Source organism: Arachis stenosperma, chromosome 3 (assembly GCF_014773155.1).
Source record: "Arachis stenosperma cultivar V10309 chromosome 3, arast.V10309.gnm1.PFL2, whole genome shotgun sequence".
Classification (NCBI taxonomy): domain Eukaryota; kingdom Viridiplantae; phylum Streptophyta; class Magnoliopsida; order Fabales; family Fabaceae; genus Arachis; species Arachis stenosperma.
In genome coordinates this window covers 104,006,753-104,021,325 of record NC_080379.1, presented here as the reverse complement: position 1 = coordinate 104,021,325, position 14,573 = coordinate 104,006,753, and the positions used below count along the sequence as shown (strand labels likewise).

The 14,573-nt window shown below is 38.6% G+C and overlaps 1 non-coding gene across 1 annotated transcript; it reads left to right on the top strand.

The window, feature by feature from the left end:
- Nucleotides 1-4,982: 4,982 nt before the first annotated feature.
- Nucleotides 4,983-5,086, top strand: LOC130970900 (small nucleolar RNA R71). The gene has a single exon (XR_009082146.1). It is a non-coding gene; the product is annotated as a small nucleolar RNA R71 (small nucleolar RNA).
- The last annotated feature ends 9,487 nt before the right edge of the window (nucleotides 5,087-14,573 follow it).

Here is a 14,573-nt window from a genome sequence, read left to right as displayed (position 1 = left end):
AAAGTAACTAGATCATACTAAAAACTACCTAAAAACAATGCCAAAAAGCGTATAAATTATCCGCTCATCACAACACCAAACTTAAATTGTTGCTTGTTCCCAAGCAACTGAAAATCAATTAGGATAAAAAGAAGAGAATATACAATAAATCTCAAAATATCAATGAATATTAATTCTAATTAGATGAGCGGGACTTGTAGCTTTTTGCTTCTGAACAGTTTTGGCATCTCACTTTTTCCTTTGAAGTTTAGAATGATTGGCTTCTCTAGGAACTTAGAATTTCGGATAGTGTTATTGATTCTCCTAGTTAAGTATGTTGATTCTTGAACACAGCTACTTTTATGAGTCTTGGCCGTGGCCCTAAGCATTTTGTTTTCCAGTATTACCACCGGATACATAAATGCCACAGACACATGACTGGGTGAACCTTTTCAGATTGTGACTCAGCTTTGCTAGAGTCCCCAGTTAGAGGTGTCCAGAGCACTTAAGCACACTCTTTTTGCTTTGGATCACGACTTTAACCACTCAGTCTCAAGCTTTTCACTTGGACCTGCATGCCACAAGCACATGGTTAGGGACAACTTGATTTAGCCACTTAGGCCTGGATTTTATTTCCTTGGGCCCTCCTATCCATTGATGCTCAAAGCCTTGGATCCTTTTTACCCTTGCCTGTTGGTTTTAAGGGCTATTGGATTTTTCTACTTGCTTTTTCTTTTTCTTTCTATTTTTTTCGCAAATTTTTTTTTTGCAAGCTTTTATTTTTCACTGCTTTTTCTTGCTTCAAGAATCAATTTCATGATTTTTCAGATCATCAATAACATTTCTCTTTGTTCATCATTCTTTCAAGAGCCAACCACTTTAACATTCATAAACAACAAGATAAAAAATATGCACTGTTCAAGCATTCATTCAGAGAACAAAAAGTATTGTCACCACATCAATATAATTAAACTAAATTCAAGGATAATTTCGAAATTCATGTACTTCTTGTTCTTTTGAATTAGAAACATTTTTTATTTAAGAGAGGTGAAGGATTTATGGAATTTATTCATAGCTTTAAGACATAGTTACTACATATTAATGATAATGAAGTAGAGACACAAAAAATAGATAAAAATGAAAAAATAAGAACAAGGAATGAATCCACCTTAGTGGCGTCTTCTTCTTGAAGGACCAATGATGTCCTTAAGCTCTTCTATGTCCCTTCCTTGCCTTTGTTGCTCCTCCCTCATTGCTCTTTGATCTTCTCTAATTTCATGGAGAATGATAGAGTGCTCTTGGTGTTCCACCCTTAATTGATCCACATTGTAACTCAAATCTTCTAAGGAAGTGTTGAGTTGTTCCCAATAGTTGTTGGGAGGAAAGTGCATCCCTTGAGGTATCTCTGGGATTTCTTGGTGATGAGCTTCCTCATGCGTCTCTTGGGTTCCATGAGTGGGCTCTCTTGTTTGCTCCATCCTCTTCTTAGTGATGGGCTTGTCCTCCTCAATGGGGATGTCTCCTTCTATGATGACTCCAGCTGAGTAACATAGATGGCAAATAAGATAAGGAAAAGCTAGCCTTGCCAAAGTAGAGGACTTATTGGCTATTTTGTAGAATTCAAGGGAGATGCCTTCATGAATTTCTACTTCCTCTCCAATCATGATGCTATGGATCATGATGACCCGATCCACAGTAACTTCAGATCGGTTGCTAGTGGGGATGATGGAGCGTTGGATGAACTCCAACCATCCTCTAGCCACAGGCTTGAGGTCTAGTCTTCTTAGTTGAACCGGCTTGCCTTTGGAGTCTCTTTTTCATTGAGCTCCTTCAACACATATGTCCCTAAGGACTTGGTCCAACCTTTGATCAAAGTTGACCCTTCTTGTGTAGGGGTGTGCATCTCCTTGCATCATAGGCAAGTTGAATGCCAACCTCACGTTTTCCGGACTAAAATCTAAGTATTTTCCCCGAACCATTGTAAGATAATTCTTTGGGTTCGGGTTCTTACTTTGATCATGGTTCCTAGTGATCCATGCATTGGCATAGAACTCTTGAACCATTAAGATTCCGACTTGTTGGATGGGGTTGGTTAGAACTTCCCAACCTCTTCGTTGGATCTCATGTCGGATCTCCGGATACTCATTTTTCTTGAGCTTGAAAGGGACCTCGGGGATCACCTTCTTCTTGGCCACAACATCATAGAAGTGGTCTTGATGGGCTTTGGAGATGAATCTTTCCATCTTCCATGACTCGGAGGTGGAAGCTTTTGTCTTCACTTTCCCTTTTCTAGAGGTTTCTCCGGTCTTAGGTGCCATCAATGGTAATGGAAAAACAAAAAGCTATGCATTTACCACACCAAACTTAAAATATTGCTCACCCTCGAGCAAGAGAAGAAAGAAAAGAAGAAGAAGAAGAGAAAATATGGAGAGGAGTGAGGGGGAGGTGTATTCGGCCAAGGTGTAGAAGAGGGGGTTGTGTTGTGTGAAAATTAAGGAGAATAAATGGGTTTATATAGGGAGAGGAGAAGGTGTAGGTTCGGCCATTTAGGGTGTGTTTGGGTGGGAAAGAAATTTGAATTTTGAAGGTAGGTGGGGTTTATGGGGAAGAGTGGATGGATGTGAGTGGTGAAGGGGGTGATTGGGAAGAGAGATTGAGGTGATTGGTGAAGGGTTTTGAGGAAGAGTATTTATTGGAAAGAGAGGATGAAAGTTGAGAAGAGGGGATAATATAGTAGGTGGGGATCCTGTGGGGTCCACAGATCCTGAGATGATCCTGTGGGTCCACAGATCCTGAGGTGTCAAGGATTTACATCCCTGCACCAATTAGGCATGTAGAATGCCTTTCCATGCAATTCTGGCATTTAAACGCCGAAGTGATGCATGTTCTGGGTGTTCAACGCCCAGTTGCAGCATGTTTCTGGCGTTGAATGCCAATTCCATTCTTGATACTGGTGTTCAGCGCCAGCTCTCCTCAGGGTGCATTCCTGGCGTTTGAACGCCAGGGTATTGCTTGTTTCTGGCGTTTAGCGCCAGATCCATGCTCTGTTATGGCGTTGAACACCAGCCAGATGCTCCTTACTGGCGTTTAAACGCTAATAAGTCCTTCCTCCAGGGTGTGATTTTTCTTCTGCTGTTTTTGATTCTGTTTTTAATTTTAATATTTTTTCGTGACTCCACATGATCATGAACCTAATAAAACATAAAATAACAATAAAATAAAATAAAATTAGATAAATAAAAATTGGGTTGCCTCCCAATAAGTGCTTCTTTAATGTCAATAGCTTGATAGTGGGCTCTCATGGAGCCTCACAGGTTATCAGGTCAATGTTGTATAGTCCCAACACCAAACTTAGAGTTTGGTTGTGGTGATTCAACACCAAACTTAGAGTTTGGTTGTGGCCTCCCAACACCAAACTTAAAGTTTGATTGTGGGGACTCTGTTTGACTCTGTACTGAGAGAAGCTTTGCATGCTTACTCTCCCTTGTTACAGAAGGATAGCCGTGTGCCTTAAACACAAGGTAGTCCCCATTCAATTGAAGGACTAATTCTCCTCTGTTAACATCAATCACAGCTCCTGCTATGGCTAGGAAAGGTCTTCCCAGGATGATGCATTCATCCTCTTCCTTCCTAGTGTCTAAGATTATGAAATCAGTAGGGATGTAAAGGCCTTTAACCTTTACCAACACTTCCTCTACTAATCCATAAGCTTGTCTTACTGTCTTGTCTGCCAATTGTAATGAGAATAAGGCAGGCTGTACCTCAATGATCCCCAGCTTCTCCATTACAGAGAGTGGCATAAGATTTATGTCTGACCCTAGGTCACACAGAGCTTTTTCAAAGGTCATGGTGCCTGTGGTACAGGGTATTAAGAATTCGCCAGGATCTTGTTTCTTTTGAGGTAAGGTTTGCTGAACCCATGTATCTAGTTCACCAATAAGCAAGGGAGGTTCACCTTCCCAAGTCTCATTACCAAACAACTTGAAATTCAGCTTCATGATAGCTCCTAAATATTGAGCAACTTGCTCTCCAGTTACATCTTCATCCTCTTCAGAGGAAGATTAGTCTTCAGAGCTCATGAAGGGCAGAATGAGGTTTAATGGAATCTCTATGGTCTCTATATGAGCCTCAGATTCCTTTAGGTCCTCAATAGGGGACTCCTTCTTGCTCATAGGACATCCCAGGAGGTCTTCCTCACTAGAATTTTTGTCCTTTCCTCCCTCTCTGTATTCGGCCATATTGACTATATCAATGGCCTTGCACTCTCTTTTTGGATTTTCTTCAGTATTGCCTGGGAGAGTACTAGGAGGGGATTCAATGATTTTCTTACTCAACTGGCCAACTTGTGCCTCCAGATTTCTGATGGAGGACCTTGTTTCATTCATGAAACTTAAAGTGGCCTTAGACATATCAGAGACTAAGTTTGCTAAGTTAGAGGTATTCTGTTCATAATTCTCTGTCTGTTGCTGAGAAGATGATGGATAAGGCTTGATATTGCTGAGCCTATTTCTTCCACCATTATTAAAGCCTTGTTGAGGCTTTTGTTGATCCTTCCATGAGAAATTCGGATGATTTCTCCATGATAAATTATAGATGTTTCCATAAGGTTCACCCATGTAATTTACCTCTGCCATTGCAGGGTTTTCAGGATCATAAGCTTCTTCTTCAGAAGATGCCTCTTTAGTACTGTTGGATGATTTTGCCATCCATTCAGACTTTGAGAAATCATGTTGACTTGCTGAGTCAACACTTTGTTCTGAGCCAATATGGCATTCAGAGCATCAATTTCAAGAACTTCCTTCCTCTGAGGCGTCCCATTATTCACGGAATTCCTCTTAGAAGTATACATGAATTGGTTATTTGCAACCATGTCAATAAGTTCCTGAGCTTCTGCAGGCGTTTTCTTTAGGTGAATGGATCCACCTGCAGAGTGGTCCAATGACATCTTGAAAAACTCAGATAGACCATAATAGAATATATCTAATATGGTCCATTCTGAAAATATGTCATAAGGACACTTTTTGGTCATCTGCTTGTATCTTTCCCAAGCTTCATAGAGGGATTCACCATCTTTTTGCTTGAAGGTCTGAACATCCACTCTAAGCTTGCTCAGCTTTTGAGGAGGAAAGAATTTATCCAAGAAGGTCGTGACCAGCTTATCCCAGGAGTCCAGGCTATCCTTAGGTTGTGAGTCCAACCATGTTCTAGCTCTGTCTCTTACAGCAAAAGGGAAAAGCATGAGCCTGTAGACTTTAGGATCTACTCCATTCGTCTTAATAGTCTCACAAATCTGCAAGAACTCAGTTAAAAACTGGTAAGGATCTTCAGATGGAAGTCCATAAAACTTACAGTTCTGTTGCATTAGAGCAACTAATTGAGGTTTCAACTCAAAATTGTTTGCTCCAATGGCAGAAATTGAGATGCTTCTTCCATCAAACTTGGACGTGGGTTTAGTAAAGTCACCAAGCATCCTCCTTGCATTATTGTTGTTGGGTTCGGCTGCCATTTCCTTCTCTTATTCGAAAATTTCAAAAAGGTTGCCTCTGGATTGTTGTAATTTAGCTTCTCTTAGTTTCCTCTTCAGAGTCCTTTCAGGTTCAGGATCAGCTTCAATAAGAGTGCCTTTTTCCTTGTTCCTGCTCATATGAAAGAGAAGAGAAAAAGAAAAGGAAGAGGAATACTCTATGTCACAGTAAAGAGGATCCTTATTATTAGTTGAAAAAGAAAGGGGATAAGAATTAAGAAGAAGGAATAATCCAAACACAAGGGTAAGGATAGAGGAAGTGATTGGAGATGAAGAGAGGTGAAGAAAAGTGTTAGTAAATAAATAAATAAATAGAAGAAGATGAGAGAGAGAATTCAAAAATTAATTTTGAAAAGGAGTTAGTGATTTTTGAAAATTAAAGATGAGATAGAATTAAAATTAAAATTTAAAACAATCAATTAATTTAAAAAGAATTTTGAAAACAGGATGAGATATTTTCGAAAATTAGAGAGGGAGAAGTAGTTAGGTGGTTTTGAAAAAGATAAGAAACAAACAAAAAGTTAATTAGTTAGTTGAAAAAGATATTAAAATCAAATTTGAAAAGATAAGAAGATATGATAAAAAGATAAAATTTTGAAAAAGATATGATAAGAAAAAGATATGATAAGATAGATTTAATTTTTAAAATTAAAATTAATTACTTAACTAACAAGAAACTAAAAGATATGATTCTAGAATTTAAAGGTTGAACCTTTCTTAACAAGAAAGTAACAAACTTCAAATTTTTGAATCAATCACATTAATTGTTAGTGTAATTTCGAAAATTTGAAATAAAATTAAGAAAAAGATTTTGAAAATAATTTTAAAATTTTCAAAATTAATAAGATAAAAATGAAAAAGATTTTATTTTTAAAAAAATTTTTGAAAAGATGGGATTTTTAAAATTCAAAATTTGACTTGACTTATGAGAAACAACTAATTTTAAAAATTTTTGACTAAGTCAACTCAAATTTTCAAAAATTAGGAGAGAAATAAGGAAAAGATATTTTTTTTATTTTTGAATTTTTAATTATGAGAGAGAAAAACATAAAAATGACTCACAACATGAAAATTATGAATCAAAACATATAATGCATGCAAGAACACTATGAATGTCAAGATGAACACCAAGAACACTTTGAAGATCATGATGAACATCAAAAACATATTTTTGAAAAGTTTTTGATGCAAAGAAAACATGCAAGACACCAAACTTAGAAATCTTTAATGCTTGGACTCTAACAAACAAAAAATGCATATGATAAACAACAAAGAATACAAAACAAGAAAACATCAAGATCAAACAAGAAGACTTACCAAGAACAACTTGAAGATCATGAAGAACACCATGAATGCATGAATTTTTCGAAAAAAAATGCAAGAACAATATGAATATGCAATTGACACCAAACTTAAAAATTGACTCAAGACTCAAACAAGAAACAAAAAATATTTTTGATTTTTATGATTTTATGATTTTTTTTTGGATTTTCTTACTAAATTTTTCGAAAACATATTTTGGAGAAAGGAAGTAATGAATTCATAGTCCTCAATCAAAATCCTATGAGTTAGACATGGCTTAATAGCCAGCCAAGCTAAAACATGTTTCATGAAACACTAGAATTCATTCTTAAAAAATTTTGAAAAATTTTCGAAAACAAAGGGAAAAATTTTGAAAAATATTTTTGAAAACTTTTTGAAAAGAAAAATAAAAAGAAAATTACCTAATCTGAGCAACAAGACGAACCGTCAGTTGTCCATACTCGAACAATCCCTGGCAACGGCGCCAAAAACTTGGTGGACGAAATTGTGGTCATCAACAATGGCTCCAAAGACTTGGTGCTCTCAAACATAAATCACACTTTGTCACAACTTTGCACAACTAACCAGCAAGTATACTGGGTCGTCCAAGTAATACCTTATGTGAGTAAGGGTCGATCCCACAGAGATTGTTGGTATGAAGCAAGCTATGGTCATCTTGTAAATCTCAGTCAGGCGGATAATAAAGGGTTACTCATATATTTCGAATAATAATAATAAATAATAAATAAATAGAAAATAGTTACTCATATAATTCAGTGGTGGGAATTTCAGATAGGTGCATGGAGATGCTGTGTTCCTTTTGAATCTCTGCTTTCCTACTACTTTCATCCAATCTTTGTCACTCCTTTCTATGGTAAGCTGTATGTAGGGCATTACCGTTGTCAATGGCTACATCCCATCCTCTCAGTGAAAATGGTCCAAATGCTCTGCCACAGCACGGCTAATCATCTGTCGGTTCTCGATCATGATGGAATAGAATCCCTTGATTCTTTTGCGTTTGTCATCACGCCCAGCAATCGCGAGTTTGAAGCTCGTCACAGTCATTCAATCCCGAAATCCTACTCGGAATACCACAGACAAGGTTAGACTTTCCGGATTCCCATGAATGCCGCCATCAATTCTAGCTTATACCACGAAGATTCTGATTAAGGAATCCAAGAGATATGCGCCCGATCGAAGGTAGAACGGAAGTGGTTGTCAGTCACGCGTTCATAGGTGAGAATGATGATGAGTGTCACGGATCATCGCATTCATCATGTTAAAGTGCAACGAATATCTTAGAATAGGAATAAGTCGAATTGAATAGAAAATAGTAGTAATTGCATTGAAACTTGAGGTACAGCAGAGCTCCACACCCTTAATCTATGGTGTGTAGAAACTCCACCGTTGAAAATACATAAGTGATGAAGGTCCAGGCATGGCCGAATGGCCAGCCCCCAAATGTGATCACAGGATCAAAAATACAATTCAGGATCCAGGATGTCTAATATGATAGTAAAAAGTCCTATTTATACTAGACTAGCTACTAGGGTTTACAAAAGTAAGTAATTGATGCATAAATTCACTTTCGGGGCCCACTTGGTGTATCTTTGGGCAGAGCTTGATCTATCCACGAGCTGAGGCTTATCTTGTAGTTGAACGCCGAGTTATAACGTATTTTGGGCGTTCAACTCTGGTTCATGACGTGTTTCTGGCGTTTGACTCCAGAATGTAGCATGGAACTGGCGTTGAGCGCCAGTTTACATCATCAAATCTCTAACAAAGTATGGACTATTATATATATCTGGAAAGATCTGGATGTCTACTTTCCAACGCCGTTGAGAGCACGCCATTTGGAATTCTGTAGCTCCAGAAAATCCATTTTGAGTGCAGGGAGGTCAGATTCCAACAGCATCAGCAGTCCTTTGTCAGCCTTCTATCAGAGTTTTGCTCAGGTCCCTCAATTTCAGCCAGAAAATACCTGAAATCATAGAAAAACACAAAAACTCATAGCAAAGTCCAGAAATGTGAATTTATCATAAAAACTAGTGAAAACATCCCTAAAAGTAACTAGATCATACTAAAAACTACCTAAAAAATAATGCCAAAAAGCGTATAAATTATCCGCTCATCAAACCCCTTCACACAACCTCTCCGTACACACTTCATACTATCATTCCTCTCCCTTCCTTCTCTCGGACACACATACTTCATCCTTCACTTTACCAAAAGTTTCATACACACTCTCCTAGCCACGTCTAGTGAACCGCAACCACACATCAACCATCTTGCATGGCATCATCAAGTTCCAAGAGGCGAAAAGGAAAGGAGCCCATGGAGCAACCTCCTTTCGACGCAGGGAGATTCAAAACTGCCTTCCATAAGCTTCAATATGAATGGATCAAGAACAAGAAAATATTTCCAGAGTTGACATTCTAATTCAATGAGGATGAGTGCCCTAAGATCAGAGAAAAGATTGCACAGAGGGGTTGGCAAAAGCTCACCAATTCAGAGACAAAGATAAATGCAAACCTCATCAAAGAGTTCTATGCAAACATGGTCAGAGAAGACATTACTAGGGCACCCACCTTCAAAAGTTATGTAAGAGGAACAGAGGTGGACTTCAGCCCCAACGCTATAACAAGGACTCTTCAGCTGAAATCACCACATTTTGATGAGCTTAGCTATCAAGTAAGAATAAGTAATGCTCCCGAGGAAGATGAACTTGAAGAAATTGTGAATGATATGTGTGTTATTGGGTCTGATTGGGAAAGATACTCGGATAAGAGGCCGAGGTTCATTAGGAGAGGTGACCTCATCCCAGAAGCCAAGGGATGGTTTGAGCTAGTAAGGAGGTCTATCCTTCCAGCCGCAAATAATTCTAAGGTCAATATTGCTCGAGCTACCATGGTTCATTGCTTAGTAAAGGGTGGAAGCATCAATGTGCATGAAATTATAGCTGAATGGATCAGGGATTCAGCCGAGAAGAATGATCCGGGTGCTAGACTTTGGTACCCCAGCACCATCCTGAGGCTATGCATGAAAGCCAAAGTGGTATTCGAAGACAACAATCCACAATAGGTAAATCCTGGGAGGTTAGTCACGCTCCAACGCATAAATTATGTGACACCCGCCCAACAGCAAAGGAGACCTCAGATAAGGAAAAGAACGGCACAAGAAGAACCTCACCAAGAAGAACCCCAACAAACAGGGCACCAGTAAGAAGGACAATTTGATCCAACCAATATAAATCTGTTTCACATCAAGGAAGCCATTGAGTATATGGCAAGTAGCTATATGGAGGGACAAGAACAGCAACTACATGACCAAGCTCAAAGGATGGATCATCAAGTAAAACTACTCTCTAGTTGGATGGATCAACAAAGAGAGTGGCAGAAATAGCTAATGGAATTACAACAGGAGCATTACTCCCAGCTCACCCAAGCCATCAGTCAAGTGTCCAAAAGACAAGAAAGCCAAGACAAATGCCTCCAAGAACTCAACCAACGCCAGATAGCTCAGATGAAAGCCTTCAATGAATTCAGTGTGCTCAACGAAGGAAGGCAACTGCATCGAGAAGAATTTAGCATAAACACTCAGGCTAAGTTAAACAATATGACTGGGCATATGCATAACTTACACCCTGCCATCCCAAGTTATGAGGCAGTTCGCAAGGACTTAACAGAGCAAGAAGAGGGGAAGGAGAAACAGCAAAAGGAAGCGTTAAAGAAGAAGATGGAGGATTCCGGGTTTCTGGAAAAAGCTGATAGGGAAGCGCAAGGGGAATGGAGACTCAAGCAATCAAGGAGGATCCCAAGACAAGGGAACATGAGCATTCTAATAATTGAAAGGTGGTGGAGTTCCTTCTTAGTTCTACCTTTTTCAAAGCTTTAAATAAGGAAAATCATGTATGAAATAGAACATGCTTCCATGGTAGCTTAGGATTTTTAATTCTGCATTTAAGTTTTTCATTGCTTAGGTTTATGTTTATTGAGCTTAATGTCTCTAGTGTTTACTTCCACCTTTCTTACTTGTATGCTTATCTTTTAAGCTAATCAAAAAGAAAATGCTATGAAAAGAACATGAGTGGAGTTATTTCGTGAAGTAGGTTCTGAATGTTTGTGGTAGGATGATTAGTAAGTTAAGTTGGTTCACCAAACAAGAAAAGAAGGCAACTATCTACCCTGAATCCTATGCTTGAAACACATCCTATAAGACTAACTAAATAATAAGATCCCAATATGTAATAAACCTTGGAAAAGAAGGAAGGATCAACAATTAAGAAGTCTCAAAGGATGTAATCAAGAGAGTGACCAAGGACTTGATAAAGGCCTGAAACCTAGTAAAGGAAAGAAACTAAGTTGCTATGCATAAAACCCCATAAACTAGGAATTCTACTTCTATATTATCTTCTTGCTCTTTCATTCATTCTTCGTATGTTTCAGTACTTGCTTAGGGACAAGCGAGCTTTAAGTTTGGTATTGTGATGCCAGGGCATCTAGGCCAGTTTTACTAACCTTTTCTTTAGTGTTTTAAGGTAGTTTCATGCATTTTCTTAGTGAATAAGGCAAGTTTTGGATGAAAATACACTTACACCTTGATTCAAGCAACTATTGTGAATTTCACATGATTTTATGAGGATTTTGCTACAATTGAATGATAAATTGATGATGCATAATCTCATAACTTTGGCTAGAGCTTTGATGCACTTTATTTGCTTGATTTCAGGACAAAGGAAGCAAGGAAGAACCACGTTAGTACTTACGTTAATCTAGTTAACGTGACCACTAACGTGGAATGGTAAATAGCTTGCAACGTTAAGGAGAAAAGGGATCACCAATAACGCCCATGAAGCCATCATAAGCCCACGTTAATTGCCACGTTAACTAAGTTAACGTGGAGACAGAAGAAAGCTCCAACCTTAGTGGTAAACTTGAACACCACTAACGTTCCAAGATTTGGCAATGAGCCACGTTAAGAGTCATGTTAACTTAGTTAACGTGAACTCTATCGTGGAAGAGAGGAACAATGCCAACGTTAGTGACACTCACCTTTGTCACGAACGTTGGATCAACTAGCATTGCCTACGTTAGTGGTCACGTTAAGACCACTAACGTGAAAGTTAACGTAGAGCTGAGATTGATGAGCCAACGTTAGTGACACTCACCTTTGTCACTAACGTTGGAAGATGGCATTACTACCACGTTAGTGGCCACGTTAACTTAGTTAACGTGAGCTCTAACGTGGAGAGTAGGGGCACTTTGAGCGTTAGTGACAAAGGTAAGTGTCACTAACGCTCTCGAAGGTGAGGCATAACCACGTTAAGAGCCACGTTAGTTACACTAACGTGAACTCTAACGTAGGGACAAAGGGCGTAAGGCAACGTTAATGGGAAAGGTGAGTCCCAATAACGCTTGCGAAGGGTTATAAGCCAACGTTATTGGGTAACGCTAGCGAAGATTTACAAGGCAAAGTTAGTGGTCACGTTAGTGCCACTAACATTGGAGTTAACGTAGGCTATATGGGGTTGGAAGGTTAGTGAAAATTGTGATTGCCACTAACGTTCTCGAACCCACAATGTCACTTAATGTTAACTTTACTAACGCCCATGCCTAATTCATACTTCTCTGCAAGCTGGGCCCACTAAAGATTGGAACTGCTTAAACTCAGGATCCAAAGCCCACATCCAAGACTTGAAGAACTCACTAGAAGATCAAGAGGAGTAGTATATATAGGAGTAGTTTTGAACTATAGAGGAGCTGGGCACTTTGGAGAACTACTCTCTGTATATTCACTTTTCTGCACTTTTAGCTGGGATGTATTATTTTCTGCCATTTTTCATTTCTAGAGCTATGAACAACTAAACCCCTTTCATTGGGTTAGGGAGCTCTGTTGTAATTTGATAGATCAATTATAGTTTTCATTCTCTTCTTCTTTCTTCTCTTTTGATTTACTAGAAAGCTTTCGATCTTAATTTAATTGGTCAGTTGTCTTGGAAAAGAAACTCTCCATAATTGGATCTCCTCTGAGCCTTGGAAAAGGGATGAGGAGATCATGCTAGAAATGCTTTCTCATGTTGGACCAAATTGGGGTCTGGGCAGATATAGTGACATGTAATCCTCCCAACACTTTGATTTGGAAATACATGTGGTATAATCAGTGACCATACTCCATCTCTTCCCATGAGCAATTAAATCAAGAAATTGGGCAATTATTCAATCTTAGAGAGATTGGATTACCAATGAATTGGAATCTAATCACCTAAGATTGCCAAGGAGATCAATAGATGCATTGATTGAGGAAGAGATGAAAATGAACTTGATCTAGAGAATACAACATCTCCTGAGCCCAATGAATTCCCCATTTCTGATCTTACCCATTCTCTTTATTTTCTGTCATTTTTTTTCATGCTCATTACCCCAAATCCCCATTTAAGATTCTGCACTTTATTTTCTGCTATTTACTTTTCTGCCATTTAATTTTCTGTAATTCTCAAACTACACTCTGTTTAGCTCAACTAGCATACTCTTCCTACTAAAGTTGCTTGACCAATCAATCCCTGTGGGATTCGACCTCACTCTATTGTGAGTTTTTACTTGACGACAAATTCGGTATACTTGCAGAAGGAAAATTTGTTGAGAGACAAGTTTTCACGCATCAAGGATGTTCGGTAGGTGGTGGCGATGGGATCACGTGGAGGATAGGTTGGTGAAGGATGTGGGATAGCGGTGAGTGTTAGAGTAGAAATATCTTATGTTAGATAAGCCTTTTATGGTTTAAGCTATTATAAGTTAGATTTCTTTGACGTGGGAGTTCTAGGATTGTATTTGACTTTCCGGAACCTTATATCTTATCTATTGGGAACTGTTACCATATTGAGAACTGATGCATGGGCATCATGTTGTGTTTTTCTTTACTTTTTCAAATAAAAATTTAATTAATCATGCTTAGTTATTGAGTATTTTTATGCTTAAGTCATATATTACTTTCATCTCTTTGATTTTATTTACGTTGTAGAAAATAACGGACAAAGAAGCGAAAGAAAGCACAAAACAAGCATAAAAATAAATAGGCTAGTGCTCACTTTAGCACTCATGCACGCAAGTGCTAGCGCTCTCCTGGGAGGCCTCAGTGCACACTCCCACGCTCACTTGCACGCTCGTTCACCAGTGCCATAACAAAGGGTCTCGTGTACGCGTGGGTGACTAATGCCAGGGAATCTAGGCCAGTTTTACTGACCTTTTCTTTACTGTTTTAGGGTAGTTTCATGCATTTTCTTAGTGAATAAGGCAAGTTTTGGATGAAAATACACTTACACCTTGATTCAAGCAACTATTGTGAATTTTACATGATTTCATAAGGATTTTGCAAGAATTGAATGACAAATTGATGATGCATAATCTCATGACTTTGGCTAGAGCTTTAACGCACTTTATTTGCTTGATTTCAGGACAAAGGAAGCAAGGAAGAACCAAGTTAGTAGCCACGTTAATCTAGTTAAAGTGACCACTAACGTGGAATGGGAATGAGCTTGCAACGTTAATGAGAAAAGTGATCACCAATAACGCCTGCGAAGCCATCATAAGCCCACGTTAATTGCCACGTTAACAAGGTTAACGTGGTAGTTAACATAGAGATAAAGAGAGCTCCAGCGTTAGTGGTAAACGTGAACACCACTAATGCTCTAAGATTTTGCAATGAGCCACGTTAAGAGTCACATTAACTTAGTTAACGTGAACTCTAACATGGAAGGGAGGAACAATGCCAA